A 15,303-nucleotide genomic window follows, 5' to 3' on the forward strand; every position below is an offset into this window, starting at 1 on the left:
CCTTGTGCTCATCCAAGTGTCCATTTAAAAGTGAAGGAATCTGTTTTATAAGTATTAAGTTACAAGCTGACATTGGTACAGCAAGGTGTTAACATTAAAGAAATATTTAATGCAAATATGAAAATGCTCTGCCATTCCAGAAGTATATGACTTCCTTTCTTCAATTAAACACAAACAAATAATGTATTAAATGGCTGTCAAGTTATCTTCTTATATTATGGGAGTCAACATGACAAACCTTGACAACTAGTCATGAGAACCAATACTATTCATATCAACGAAGTTATCACGCTAATCTGTGACATAGCATTCACTAAATTAGCTCAAAATACGAATTGTTTTCTCTCACAAACATATTGTTTCACTTCAGAAGACATAAATTAACTCAATGGAGTCATATGATATGGTTCTTAGGGTGCATGTACACCAAAGCATTTTTGCCCGCGGCCGGAGTGTGTTTTATAAACAAATGGCTTTCGTGGTCAACACGTAACTTCCGGTAAACTCCGCTAAGAATAAATAACAACAAAGTACTTTAAATGTATTTTATTTATATAAAAAGGCAAAATAAACAACACATAGATTAAATAGGAAACCAAAACATTTGTTATTTTCGATTAGGTATTTGTTTAAGAGTTCAACTAGTCAGACCATTAAACAAACTGAAACCGGAAGTTTGGACCAGATGCGTAATCGTGTCATCGCACGTGCATCCGATTAAACGTCTATATATTATATTTTTATAATCAGCTGTCCAATAACAGTTCAAAAAGGGGCGGGACAAATACCACAACAAGCAAACGGCGCCTTGTACAATGGCTGATAAACAGTAATAGCAACCAAAGCGCTTAGCTGAAGAAACATTGGCAAGCTCTCACAGTTGACGTCTGCCTGACATTTTCAGCATTGTTTGAAGTCGCAATGAAACTGAAATGAATTGTTTTGGAATACTGCGGTATTTTTTTAAATGACTTATCTGTGAGATTCATTTCTTTTATTCATGGGCCTTCATAATCTTAAATCAAAAACGCAAATCTCATCCCATCCTCAAAGCGATCTCTCTTTACCTCCGGTCTTATGGTATGGCAGGTGGGCGGGGTAGCAAATAGCAAAGTAACCCAACTTCTAACGATACAATCATTTTTCGATGGGCGAATTCAAATCCCACCCTACCTTTTTTATTTAAGAAGTGGTTTCACTCGGATATACGTCACCACAGAGAAAATAAGACAATCGCTACTACCGTTTCATGGCGACTTTAAACGCTTTGGTGTGCACGTCCCCTTAGGAGTCACATTGATTCTTAAGGTACATTCACATTATAAGCGACTTTTTCACTGTGTGTCGCTCGTCTCTTTCAAAAGGGGCGTTTCTAAATCTGGTTGTCAAACAAATGAGTAACGTCCACTCCAGTAACTAACGAGGGACGGATGACGTGAACTCCACTGCTTCGTTTTCACTGGTAGTCGCTCCGGAATGTTGCTCATAATTTGCATAAAGTAAACATTTCTCAACTTTGTCGTGCAACTGCACACACCGCATCCAGTCGCCAACGGTGCCTGTCGCCGGAAGTTGCCAAGCTTCCATTGAAGTCAATGAGATCGCATCGCTCTGCTACTGCTAGTCGCTGCTAGTCTGAATGCAGTTTTATGCTGCATACAGACCAAATGCGAAGCATCGCGTTTTACTTTCTAGATTACTCGGGGGGATTTAATTCGCTACAGGTGAATTTTCCTCTTGAGTTGAATATTTTCAATCTGCGCAGAAGATGTGTTTGAGGTGAATAGCATTCGTGGTAATCGCGCTGCCCAATGTGCGTCATTCACATCCCTTGCGTGAATGCGTGTCTATTTGGGTCTTTGTATTGACTTGATATGTAAACCAGTAAAGCGTTTAAACGCAGCTGAAATTGCCAGGTGATGCTGACAGGTAACTGCCATTTCTTTAGCTGAGAGCTTTGGTTGATCAGTCATGGTATGATTGGTTTTTATAGTATTTGTCCCGCCCCTCCTCTACTGTGATTGGACAACTGAGTGAAAGTTGCATTTATAAGCTAAGAATTTCACCAAAAGCCAAAATGTTTCAACTCTCTGTGTTCAGTGCTGAGCGTGGAAAAAACACCAAACGCCAGCGCTGAGCTTGCAGCTTATCCTTTTTTTAGACTCTTAAAGGACAAGTTCGGTATTTTACACTTAAAGCCCTGTTTTCAGATTGTTTATGGTGAAATAGAACGGTTTTGACTAAAATCAGGTGCTTTACCATTTGTTGTAAACTTGTGGACCTATTTTTCCAAACGCCTCACACCCGTATATTCTTCCGCTGAGAGCTTGAATAATACACTCCAGCCCAGGTGGTGGCGCTAATCCGCCATTGCCAATTGCAAGAATACAAACAAAGTTCCCGGCACAGAGTAATACCGTACCTCACAGAAAATCTAATACAAGTCAATGGAGTTGGCAAAAACTACGATAAAACCTGTTGGAAAGCATCTTTTGCAGCGATTTTTGTGTGAGCATATCAGTGAACACCCCTGACCACTCTGTGAGTTTCACGTCTTTGTTAACGAAAGTTTAATGCATTTTAGGAAGGATTGTTCCAGTGCACCTATCAACCCATTATAGAGGTCGGAGGTGTAACACAAACACCCGAAAATTCTCGGGGCAGCCGCATATGTCGAAATTTCAGTCAAAACCGTTATATTTCATCATAAACAATCTGAAAACAGGGCTTTAAGTGTAAAATATCGAACTTGTCCTTTAATAGATTCTGCCCACAACTCTGTATTTTTGAATGGCCTGATGCCAGGATTATGCAAATTTGATGCGAAAATTCAGAGCATTCGGGTTAATTTCATTATCTCATTTTTGCCCGAGGTATTGTTTCGCGGCTTTTGCATCTGACCTCCTCGGTTGAAAACGTAAACCAGCCGCAGGGGAAAAAAACGCTCTGGTGGACACAGGACCTACTAGTGCTCAATAACATTACACCCTCTTGCTCTGTGACACATGCTGTCAGTTTTTTTGCTCTTTCTGTCAATAGTGTTGTGTAATAATCTCATGATTTATATCTTGAGCTTGTGTCGCATCATGTGTTATATTTTCCACAGATTCTGTCTTGTGTTTGTCAGCTTCCTCCTCCACTGGGCACCTGCAATGTTCTCTTTTTCTCCTGTTTTTATTTTCCCTTACCGAGGTGTGAACAAATATACCAACAATAACACGTTATTGGGCTTTCAATGCGCATTTTGAAAAGTCTCCAAATTCGCAATCACACATACCTTCACACATTTACCCAGTAAGTCATGTAATGTAAGAAATATTAAGTTTTTCCTGTATTTAAGAGAAATAGTTGTTTATATACTTTATTTTAGTACCATCTTTTGACCTCCTTTGACCCTTTTCCCTCAAGTGTGTCCAATGCGCATTTTGAAAAACCTCCAAATATGCAATCACACATACATTCACACATTTACCCAGTAAGTCATGTAATAATGTATTGTAAGAAATATTGAGTTTTTCCTGTATTCAAGAGGAATAGTTGTTTATGTACTTTATTTTAGTACCATCTTTTAACCCTTTTTGACCTTTCTCCCTGATGGAATCTGACAATTCCATCATGGAACTGGGAAAAATCTTAGATTCCTACCAAAAAAGGTAAAGAGAGGGGAAGCAGCTAAATAAAGGTCTTAAAAATGTGCATGCCATGTATCTTCTAGATATGTTAATGCATCTTTCATTGCCCTTCTAAAAACAGCTTAAATCTCCCTGAGATGGTTTGCAGGTCTCACGGCCTGGCCAACTTCTCCATTGGATAGGTTTAGTTTTAAGGGAGTTTTGGGTACTTTTCAGCTGGCCAGGTTGTAAGACCAGTTTAAACTCTGTCGGTTTTTTTGTTTGTAAGGAATGCACAAGTTTGATAGAAAATTGTAATTATGGTGTTTTTTGTCCATTGCTCTGCAGACGTTGCAGTTCTTCGTGCTGTATGCCTGATGGCTTGCACCCACCTCACGTTTTGGTGTTGTCCTACACAGCTTCTGCTTGAAGATAAACCACCAAGATGAAGACCCTTGTCATCCAGCAGCACTACTCAAGTGTGTGTTTGTGTGAGATGAATATAAATGGATGGATGGTAGACAATGATGTCAGCATCTTAGCATACTCGTATTTTTCTGTGCAACTTTAAAGCTACTTGTGTTGTTCAAAAGCCCTAAAAAGTTTCCATTAGCAGAAGTCAACAGTTCTTTTCATTTATAATTTTATATTTGGATTTACATGCAAATAATTACACTTAAAATGTATTCTGATTTCATGCAATCACATTTATATTAATGTGTAATTTAAAAATAATTAGTTTGTGTCAATGTCTGTTTTCTGCAGGATGCGAGTGAGGTACCAAAAACGACAAAAGCTGCAATTTGACACTAAACTTGGCTTGAATTTCCCATTTTGACAAATCTATCTGAACCGGTAAAAGTCACACTCATACACAACCTTTTATATACGGGTGATTCTCACGAAAACTTGGTTTTAAAAATGTCAAGCATGAAAATGTAAAAATTGCTTAACTTTACTTTTTTCCCACCAGACATTGAAAAACAAAGCCTGGAGTATATGGGAACATTAATTTAAAAACTTTTACTTATCATTTAACACTTTTTGTAACATAATTAAAAAAATTAGTCCTAAAAAATCTCATTACCGCAACAGTCAGAAAACATCAACACTGACATATTTTCAAAATGACATGACAAACCTGAAAGAACATAATTTGGAGATTCTGCACATGCATTTAAAATCAAAGTATTATGCTTCTATTAATTAAATTAACATTTAATAAGCATCTGTTGCGGTAATGATAATCAAAATGTCGTGTAAGCATTCAGACAAGACAATATTTCAAATTAACTGTAAAAAAATTATCTTACCTGGTAGCCATCTTGAAGTAACTGGTCCATGTGCTTGGTCACTCAAAATCAAACTTTATTAAAATTCTGTATGTGTGCTTAAACTGTTCTCAAAAAGTGTTGCGGAGGATGAGAACATCAGGCATGGACACATCATTTTCCTAATTTTTCTTCATTATTATTATACATGAATATTCAGTAAATATTTTTTCTGTCATCTAAAGTAGTCTAGCAAAACATCCATTTATTTTTTTTCTTCATATTTTTGTGTTAATTTGATTAAATTACAACATAACGCATGTTCAAACACAGCCGGACACATTGCGGTAATGAGAATTTCAGCAGAAAATGAGATAAAATTTACAATTATAAATTCTTATGTTGAAATCACACATTGTGCAAGGTAGAACACAGTATTGTGTTAATTCTGATGCTTTTTAATGTTACTATATTACACATTTTAAAGCTAAAATCATTAGTGCCGTGGTGTTTCAATGGTTTCGTGAGAATCACCCATACACACTATGTGTACTACCGTATATAACAAGACTGCATTTACAATATAAAGGATGCATGGTACAGTTTTCCTGTAATGGACCATATTCCTGTAAAGTCACCAAACGCCACCTCCTTCATAAATTAGATAAGGATATTAACCAAATCCTCTCAGCACATATTATACTTAATATTTTTCATGATTATAGTTTGAATTTAGTTCATTGAATATTTTCCCTTTAAATCCGCCTAATCTTGGCCTTAGGCAATTCAGAAATACCACTTTGTTGACAGAATCCATTAAGAGTCTGATAAAAAATGCTAGTTTACTGTACAAGAAAACATGGCAGATGCATTAGAGGGTTTTGCATCTAAGCTCTTAGTATTTTTTATATATTTTTATGATATACTGTAGCTGGTGCTTTTGTGGGTCCATACACAGCACCAAAAAAGTCAAAAGAGCCCACCCTCATGTCTAATTCTGGTGCATGGATACAGCTTGGGCCCCGAGGGGTTTGGAGTCTGAAAATCTCATACAAGACACTAGAGTTTTTTTGCTTACTGTCTAAAATGACAGATAGCCCAAAAGATAAGCATGAGCAATAGTGATGATTGCCTTGTTTAGAACGCTGCTGTATTAAAATGAATCAACATGCTGATTCAGTGTTTACAATGTTGAGCTCTAGGTGGCAGCACTGCAATGAGGAGAAATTATGTATTGAGTATTACAAACTGGTGTCAGAAATTAATCAGGGCTAGAAAGGCCACAGATGTAGGTAAGGAATGTTTGAAAAAAAATACTTTAATATCCTAATACAACTAAGCCTAGTCTTAATCTAAATCTGAAACAACATCTGAAGTATTCTGTTCTAGATTATTGTGGGTTTAAATTATTCCTAATAAATGAATGGTAGGCTGTGTGTTTTTTATAAGGTTGGGGGAAATTGAATTTGGAAAAGATAAGGTATAACTGAAATTTGGCTTGACTTTAAATTGGATTAAGTGTTACCAAGTGAAGTAATTTTTTTAAAGATCCAACTTTCACTTTTTACAGTGTATCTGATGCATTGGTTGTAATAAATGGAAGTAAGTGTGCAGTTATACCTTTATTTTTTACAAAGTTGTACAAATGTATTGGCATTAACTAACAATCAGCAATATAGTTTTTTCAACATTTATTAATCGTTCTTAAAGGCGGGGTGCATGATCTCTGAAAGCCAATGTTGATATTTGAAATAACCTAAACAAACATGCCCCTACCCCAATAGAATCATTCATTTGATAGACCCGCCCCACACATACGCAACCCAGGCCGACTCCATTTTCCAAAGTGTTTTTCAAAAATCATGCACCCCGCCTTTAATGTTAGTTAATAGCAAAACAATTGTTCGTAGTGCATGAACTAATGTTAACAAATACAACATTTGATTTTAAAAATATATTAGTAAATATTGAAATGAACATATGGTTAATAAATGATGTAGATTCATTGATTATTGTTAGTTTGTATTAGGTAATGCATTAACAAATACAACCTTATTGTAAATTGTTACCATTAATAATTGATATTTTGAGTACGTATTGAACTAAAACAGGGGTACTCAAATTTTTGGGGCCAGGGAGCTCTTATAGGGATGACCCACTTATACGTAATTATGACAGTTATTAAGCAGTTGCTTTTCTAAATTTATTGACTATTTTACACTCTTAAAATAAAGGTGCTTCACAATGCCGTAGTAGATTACCATTTTGGCTGCATGGTTCAAAAAGGAACCTTTAAAGGGGACATATCATGAAAATCAGACTCCATGTTTAGGTGCTATAATTGGGTCCCCAGTGCTTCTATCAACCTAGAAAATGTGAAAAAGATCAACCCAGCAACTTGGTAAACCATTTTCTGCAAGCATGTGAAAAAAATAGGTCATTGAAATTTGGCTCCCATTATAACACCTCCCCTTAATCTGCACTATCCAACCACGGCACTGCCATTTAGTGCAGAAATCAGCTCGTTTGCATTTAAAAGGAGAAACCCCAAAACAGCACATTTTGGCTCAAACCTACAAAGTGGGAATTTTAACATGCCATAATAAATGATCTATAAGGTATTTTGAGTTAGAACTTTACATATGTACTCTGGGCACATTAAAGATTTATTTGGCATCTTAAAAAAAGTCTTGTGAAATGTCCCCTTTAACGTCCAATGCTGCTTGAAAAGGTACAACTTTGTACTTCAAGAGTGCATATTAGTACCTCACAACTACGTAATGGACCAAATGTATACATAAATGATATTGGGACCTATTAAAAAGTAGGCTACTTTTTATCAAGTGTATTGTCTTTAGATGGCCCTTATATGTAAATATGCCCTATAAATTGTGGACCACCAGGGGTCCCCTGACCCAACCCTACCTCAAGGGATTTCATGGTATTGTCAAGAAATATTAGATTGATTTATTTATTTTCATGTACACAATTTTCTTTATTTTTATGTCATTGCGTATGAATGTCATTACAGTAGCAGCCATTTTGAAATGTACAGTATTCCCTTTTTTCGCTACTCCTCCTTCATTTTGGTTCAATTGTTATGAAATTTGGCACAGATGATATATGAAGTGAGTCGCACAGAAATGACTGAACAGAATTTTGATATTTATCTTTGTTCAAAAGTAATAAATGCATGAATTTATCGATGTTGACCCAAAAATGGTTCTAAGGCTGTATCTTGGTCATTCCTTGATCAATTGAAATGAAAGTTGGTACCCTTAATGTGGACCATAAACTGGGGGTCCATGCCAAATTTGAAGACAGCGCCACCTATGGGTCACGAGATATGGAAAATGGCTATTTTTGCCAATAACTACTGAAATGTTTGTTAGAAAAATATGATCTTGGTGTCTATGGATTCCTTGATTTATGCTGAATCTGTCGATATGTATTGAACGAAGCGCTTATCGGCTACTTTGAAATTTGTCATTAATTGCGATATCTTTTAATCCATACGACGTATCTGCTTAAAAATCGTTAGGGAGCTTCAGCATGATGTCCTGAAGGCACCTGAGAAGTCTGGAGACAGCGCCACCTATGGGTTATAAACTATAACAGTTATTATTAAACCGCTTATAACTTCTATATACTTTGTTTTATATTCATTATCTTTGTGAAATTGTATTCACTGGTTTATGTCGATTGCAACAATCATTTTCCAACATTATGTTCATGTGTGATTTTAAAGCATATTTCATCCTGTTTTTTGCTACTCCTTTTACAAATGTCATCTGATTTTATTAATTCTTGGCACACATAATCTTTGGACCAAGCCGCACAGAAATGACTGAACAGATTTTTGATATTCCGTTCTCTTCCTGACAAATTCCTGCCAAAAGATGACTTTGCCAGTGACGTTGTCTCTTTGTCCTATTAAACTAATCTGACAATATTTGCACATGTTGTGCATTATTATACAAAATGTTCTTCTTGATGTCATTCTCACTTAAGCTATCTGATTGTCATATACATTGTATTTCTGTTATTTCTGCTACAGCTTCAGTGATTGGTGATAATTCATGTGCATTGTGATTCTGAGGTTGTGGGATCGAATCCAGGGTGGTTAATATTGCTTCTGTTCCAGACCTTGAATTTTCAGGGCTTGCTCTCATTTAATCAAAAATGTGTATTTGGTCATTCTCATCTTAACTTGTGTTCAAATTCAAACTTTTCTACATCTGAACCGATCTTTTTTCTTATGCACAACAAATTTCTGCCATTTCTGCCCATTCAGCTCAGGGATGCAGCCTTTTCGGGCTTGGCCATTAATGCATTGGTTTTTCCATTTTTTATATTTTAAAACCATTGTCGCTTGGGGTTGGGGTTAAATATGGGTTTGGGTTAGGATGTTATTTTATGTATTGGTTTAAAAAAAAATTATCTTCCAATTTTTAAACTGTTGACGCATGGGGTTGGGTTTAGGATTTCTAAAATGTCATTCTAACCCCAAGTGACAATGGTAAAAAAAGAAATAAATAAATAATGTAGAAACCAATACATAAAAGTCGTGCTCGGGGACGTGAAAGCAATACATAGAAATTTGTGTGTGCTGAGTTACACGAAAAAGAGCAATGTTATGTTCATGAACATGAATAAATCAATCAAATATTTCGTAAATATACCACAAAATGCTCTGAGATTGGGTTGCCGGACACCACTTTGAGAATATAGAAAATATAAAAAAATTTGTGGTGTTTGTATGCGTTTGGTTCCTCACACACATACATACAGTATGTTTTCACCCATACAGGCAGATGGATGTATAAAACACCTAATAAAAACATTATTTGTGAGATGCTGGCTCAGCAGTTTCGAGAGTAATTGACCTGTCACTCCGTGTTGGTGTGCGTCTGCGTGTGTGTACTCATTGTCTATCTAAACAAACACCTTGATGTCTAAATTGCACATAGAGGAGTGGAAACGTGTGCGATAGATTACCAATATAAAAAGAAAGCTGCATGCACACACTAGGGAAGATCTTTGCATGTTTATTAGTAAGTGTACAGTATAATATATCTCTCGTGTCCATCTCCCCTTTGAATTCTCTATTAACACAATAGTGCTGATTCTGCACTGTTTGTTTGCCATAAAACAACTTATCAGGTTCTTCTATCTAAGGCGCCCACTTTCTCCATTCACATTAATCTTTTTGTTATAAAATGAATGTTAACAAACGCTTAATTCATCTAGGGAGCGTTTGTTTTAGCTCATATACCTCAGCATGGGTGCGTTTGCTTGTGTGTTTCTGTGATCATTTAGCGGTGACTACAATTTGCTCTCATCAAGGCCAAAGGTTGCTTAGCAACTCACCTGCAGTTAATGTCCTTTTGGCAGATGAGGCTTTGAATGCAAGTACTTATATTCTTAACCACATCAATAAACTTACAAGCAGTACACGTTTTGCATCTGATTATCTTTTTTATGTGCCTGGGTTTGTTTGTGACTACATTTAAAAACTCGTGTACACTGTACGTTTCTAAATCGATCCTTTTGTGCAGTTTTGTGTGTGGAGGTAATAAAACAATACAGTTCATTATAGGTCTTTACACCACCGATAATACAGTTATGTTTATTAGATTGTATTTCTGTCAAGAGGTCCTTCTAAAAGTCCCACATTGCACCTTTAAATTTGATTGAATTTTAATGTTTTACTTGTATTGTTTTAGTATATTATGTATACAATCTAAAAATGCTAGATTATTTTGACCTAGCAGTGGGTCAAAAAGGGACAAACCCAGCCATTGGGTTAAATTATCCCCGAAAATGTTTAGATTTGATCCAACAATGGGTTTAATCAACCCAGCTTTTGATAAATTACAACCCAGCGGGTTGGGATGAAAATGAACGAAAATGCCTTGTTGATGCTAGAGGTCAGAGGTGAATGGGCCGACTGATTCAAGCTGATAGAAGAGCAACTTTGCCTGAAATAACCACTTGTTACAACCGAGGTATGCAGCAAAGCATTTGTGAAGCCACAACACGCACAACCTTGAGACGGATGGGCTACAACAGCAGAAGACCCCACCAGGTACCACTCATCTCCACTACAAATAGGTAAAAAGAAGCTACAATTTGCACAAGCTCACCAAAATTGGATAGTTGAAGACTAGAAAAATGTTGCCTGGTCTGATGAGTCTCAATTTCTGTTGAGACATTCAGATAGAGTCAGAATTTGGCGTAAACAGAATGAGACCACTGATTCATCATGCCTTGTTACTACTGTGCAGGCTTGTGGTGGTGGTGTAATGGTGTGTGGGGGATGTTTTCTTGGCACACTTTAGGCCCCTTAGTTCCAATTGGGCATTGTTTAAATGCCACGGCCTACCTGAGCATTGTTTCTGACAATGTCCATCCCTTTATGACCACCATGTACCCATCCTCTGAAGGCTACTTCTAGCAGGATAATGCACCATGTCACAAAGCTCAAATTATTTCAAATTGGTTTCTTGAACATGTCAATAAGTTCACTGTACTAAAATAGCCCCCACAGTCACCAGATCTCAACCCAATAGAGCATCTTTGGGATCTGGTGGAACGGGAGCTTCGTGCCCTGGATGTGCATCCCACAATCTCCATCAACTGCAAGATGCTATCCTATCAATATGGGCCAACATTTCTAAAGAATGCTTTCAGCATCTTGTTGAATCAATGCCATGTAGAATTAAGGCAGTTCTGAAGGCGAAAGGGGGACGAACACAGTATTAGTATGGTGTTCCTAATAATCCTTTAGGTGAGTGTAGATAGATATGCTAGATAAGACCCTTATACCTCAGTTGGGATGTAGAGCCCATTGAAACTGTTGAGGTCCAATAAAGTCTATTAAATTGAGAAAAATCATGGAGGAATGTTTTCCTCAAAAAGAAAAAATAAATTCTTCTTGAATGAAAATAGAAAGATATAAACATCTTGAATGACATGGGGGTGAATAAATTATCTGGATTTTTTTCATGAAAGTGGAATATTCCTTTAACCCATTTGCGCCTGATGCTGCATGCCGAAACTTTACATCTACCGCCGGTTACTTTAAGGCTACGTTCACACTGCATGCTGAAACGACCCAATTCCAATTTGCAAAAAAACTTTAAAAAAAAAATCGGAATTGAGCATTAAGCCCTGCAGTGTGAACGTAGCCTTACAGAGGCTTAGATATGATGTTTTTGGTAGACGTTGACAATTCTTAGTATTTTTTCTGAAAACCCTCAGGAGATAAGGGTATTTATCCTAGAATAACATAGGTTTTAGGTGTTTTAGGAGTAAACATTTACCTGTTAATTTACCTTACTTGACCTTTTGTTTGGCTCGGTTTGAAAAAAGACGAGAATGTGTGACGTCAACTGTGACGCAGTTTTTTTTTATTAACGAAAACATAAGCAAACAATGAGTGTAAATACAACACAGTGTTGCACAGTTACACTTCATTTACTCCATTGGATGATGACATTGATTTTTTGCCGTTTTCTGTCTATCATGCAGTTGCCACGACTACAAAGCATTTTCTGCTTGCATAACACCATCACATGTGTGAACTAGGCTTTGAGGAAAAATAATAACTTCTTAAAGGGGTTCATAATTAAAAGTTAATCCTATTTGATTGTAGAAATGCAAATGTTTATTAATCATCTATATCCTATAGTAATTACACAAGAATGAGCTTTATTTAAAGAAAGCTTTCAAGTCGATGCATTTACCTGAGAAAACGTGTAAGAGAGAGAGAGTGAAAGTGCGTATTGAATAGAAAACGCAGTTTATTGCCCAGGTTGCAGTTTCAAAGCACTGCAGTCACATTAGGAAGTAGTAGGCCAGTAAACTGTTTGTATAATATAAGGAATCAACAGCTCAAATTCACCCAAACAGTGGAGTAAACACTGGGCTTATTTACATGCACCATTAGTTTGGGTGGTGTATCCACATAATCATTTGAGGACTATTCACTTACAAGAGTCGTTTTGTGATGCTGTGACCCTTTCATACTTAAATGCTTTTGGCTTCGTCGTTCTTATCAGGCCTCTAATTAGGGTGACTGTACATGGCACTTGAACCTTTCACAATGCTGTTACGGTTTGTTTTGTGAAACACACACACATACACGCACTTTCAAGAAACTACCGAATACATTATGCGGTGATGTCATTTCAATGGTTGTTATGGAAACCTAACCTAGGTCGCAAAACTAATGCAGTTATTGTGTTACTGGCCACGATATACAGTGCTAACACACAGTAAACACCCATTTAGCAGACGGACAGACAGACAAAGAGAGCGGTAGGTGTGACACACAATGATGTAGATAGGTAGACAGACAGAGTGATAAACAGCAGACAGGTATGTAGATAGATTGATGGCTGAAGAAGTGGGTAGACACAGAGAGAGACTGAAAGAGAGAGAGGTAAGTAGAAAGATAGACGGACAGAGATAGATGGATAGATAGATACACTCACCTAAAGTATTTTTAGGAACACCATACTAATACTGTGTTTGACCCCCTTTCGCCTTCAGAACTGCCTTAATTCTACGTGGCATTGATTCAACAAGGTGCTAAAAGCAGAAATGTTGGCCCATATTGATAGGATAGCATCTTGCAGTTGATGGAGATTTGTGGGCTGCACATCCAGGGCACGAAGCTCCCGTTCCACCACATCCCAAAGATGCTCTATTGGGTTGAGATCTGGTGACTGGGGGGGCCATTTTAGTACAGTGATCTCATTGTCATGTTCAAGAAACCAATTTGAAATGATTTGAGCTTTGTGACATGGAGCATTATCCTGCTGGAAGTAACCATCAGAGGACGGGTACATGGTGGTCATAAAGGAATGGATATGGTCAGAAACAATGCTCAGGTAGGCTGGGGCATTTAAATAATGCCCAATTGGCACTAGGTGCCTAAAGTGTGTCAAGAAAACATCCCCCACACCATTACACCACCATCACCAGCCTGCACAGTGGTAACAAGGCATGATGGATCCATGTTCTCATTCTGTTTACGCCAAATTCTGACTCTACCATCTGAATGTCTCAACAGAAATCGAGACTCATCAGACCAGGCAACATTTTTTCAGTCTTCAACTGTCGAATTTTGGTGAGCTCGTGCAAATTGTAGCCTCTTTTACCTATTTGTATTGGAGATGAGTGATACCCGTTGGGGTCTTCTGCTGTTGTAGCCCATCTGCCTCAAGGTTGTGCGCGTTGTGGCTTCACAAATGCTTTGCTGCATACCTCGGTTGTAACGAGTGGTTATTTCAGTCAAAGTTGCTCTTCTATCAGCTTGAATCAGTCGGCCCATTCTCCTCTGACCTCTAACATCAACAAGGCATTTTGGCCCACAGGACTGCCGCATACTGGATGTTTTTCCCTTTTCACACAATTCTTTGTAAATCCTAGAAATGGTTGTGTGTGAAAATCCCAGTAACTGTGCAGATTGTGAAATACTCAGAACGGCCCGTCTGGTACCAACAACCATGCCACACTCAAAATTGCTTAAATTACCTTTCTTTCCCATTCTGACATTCAGTTTGAAGTTCAGGAGATTGTCTTGCCCAGGACCACACCCCTAAATGTATTGAAGCAACTGCCATGTGATTGGTTGATTAGATAATTGCATTGGAAATTGAACAGGTGTTCCTAATAATCCTTTAGGTGAGTGTAGATAGATAGATAGATAGATAGATAGATAGATAGATAGATAGATAGATAGATAGATAGATAGATAGATAGATAGATAGATAGATAGATAGATAGATAGATAGATAGATAGACCTCTGCAGTCACATTTTAATTTTATTTTAAGATAAATCATTTCAATCATTTGGATTCTGTGTCTATAATTAAATAACATAAATCCCACAATTAATTTTTTTCAGTGTAGATACGGATAGACAGACAGACACCTTATTAATCCTCTCGGGGAAATTGGTTTTGCAAGAGCAGCCAAACACTGTAATACAGAAAATACAAAAAGTGCTCAAAATATGTGCAATAACCAGATTCAGTATAAAAATTTTGCACAAAGCTAAAAGAGAAATCATTTCTCTCTATTAGATCTCTTTTGTGTATCTGTGCGTGCGTGCATGTGTGTGTAAGCAAAAGATGCTTAACAAACTGCGGACTATATGAAATATTTGAATGTCTGTTGTGTATGACATGCATATATGAAAAGTTTGATATACAGCAGAAATAATGCCATGGCTTGCTGAAATGACTGACTTTGCATCATGGTGCAATATACTGTATGAGATTTGCGGGTCTGTGAATGTGTGTTGGCTAAAATTATGTTCAAAAAATGTCTTTACAAATATGAAGCATGTTAAAGTACACTCCAAAAAAATAGGTCTTTGGCTGAACATAATTAAAGGCAGGGTGCATGA

This window comes from Misgurnus anguillicaudatus, chromosome 3 (assembly GCF_027580225.2).
Source record: "Misgurnus anguillicaudatus chromosome 3, ASM2758022v2, whole genome shotgun sequence".
In the NCBI taxonomy this organism is placed as follows: domain Eukaryota; kingdom Metazoa; phylum Chordata; class Actinopteri; order Cypriniformes; family Cobitidae; genus Misgurnus; species Misgurnus anguillicaudatus.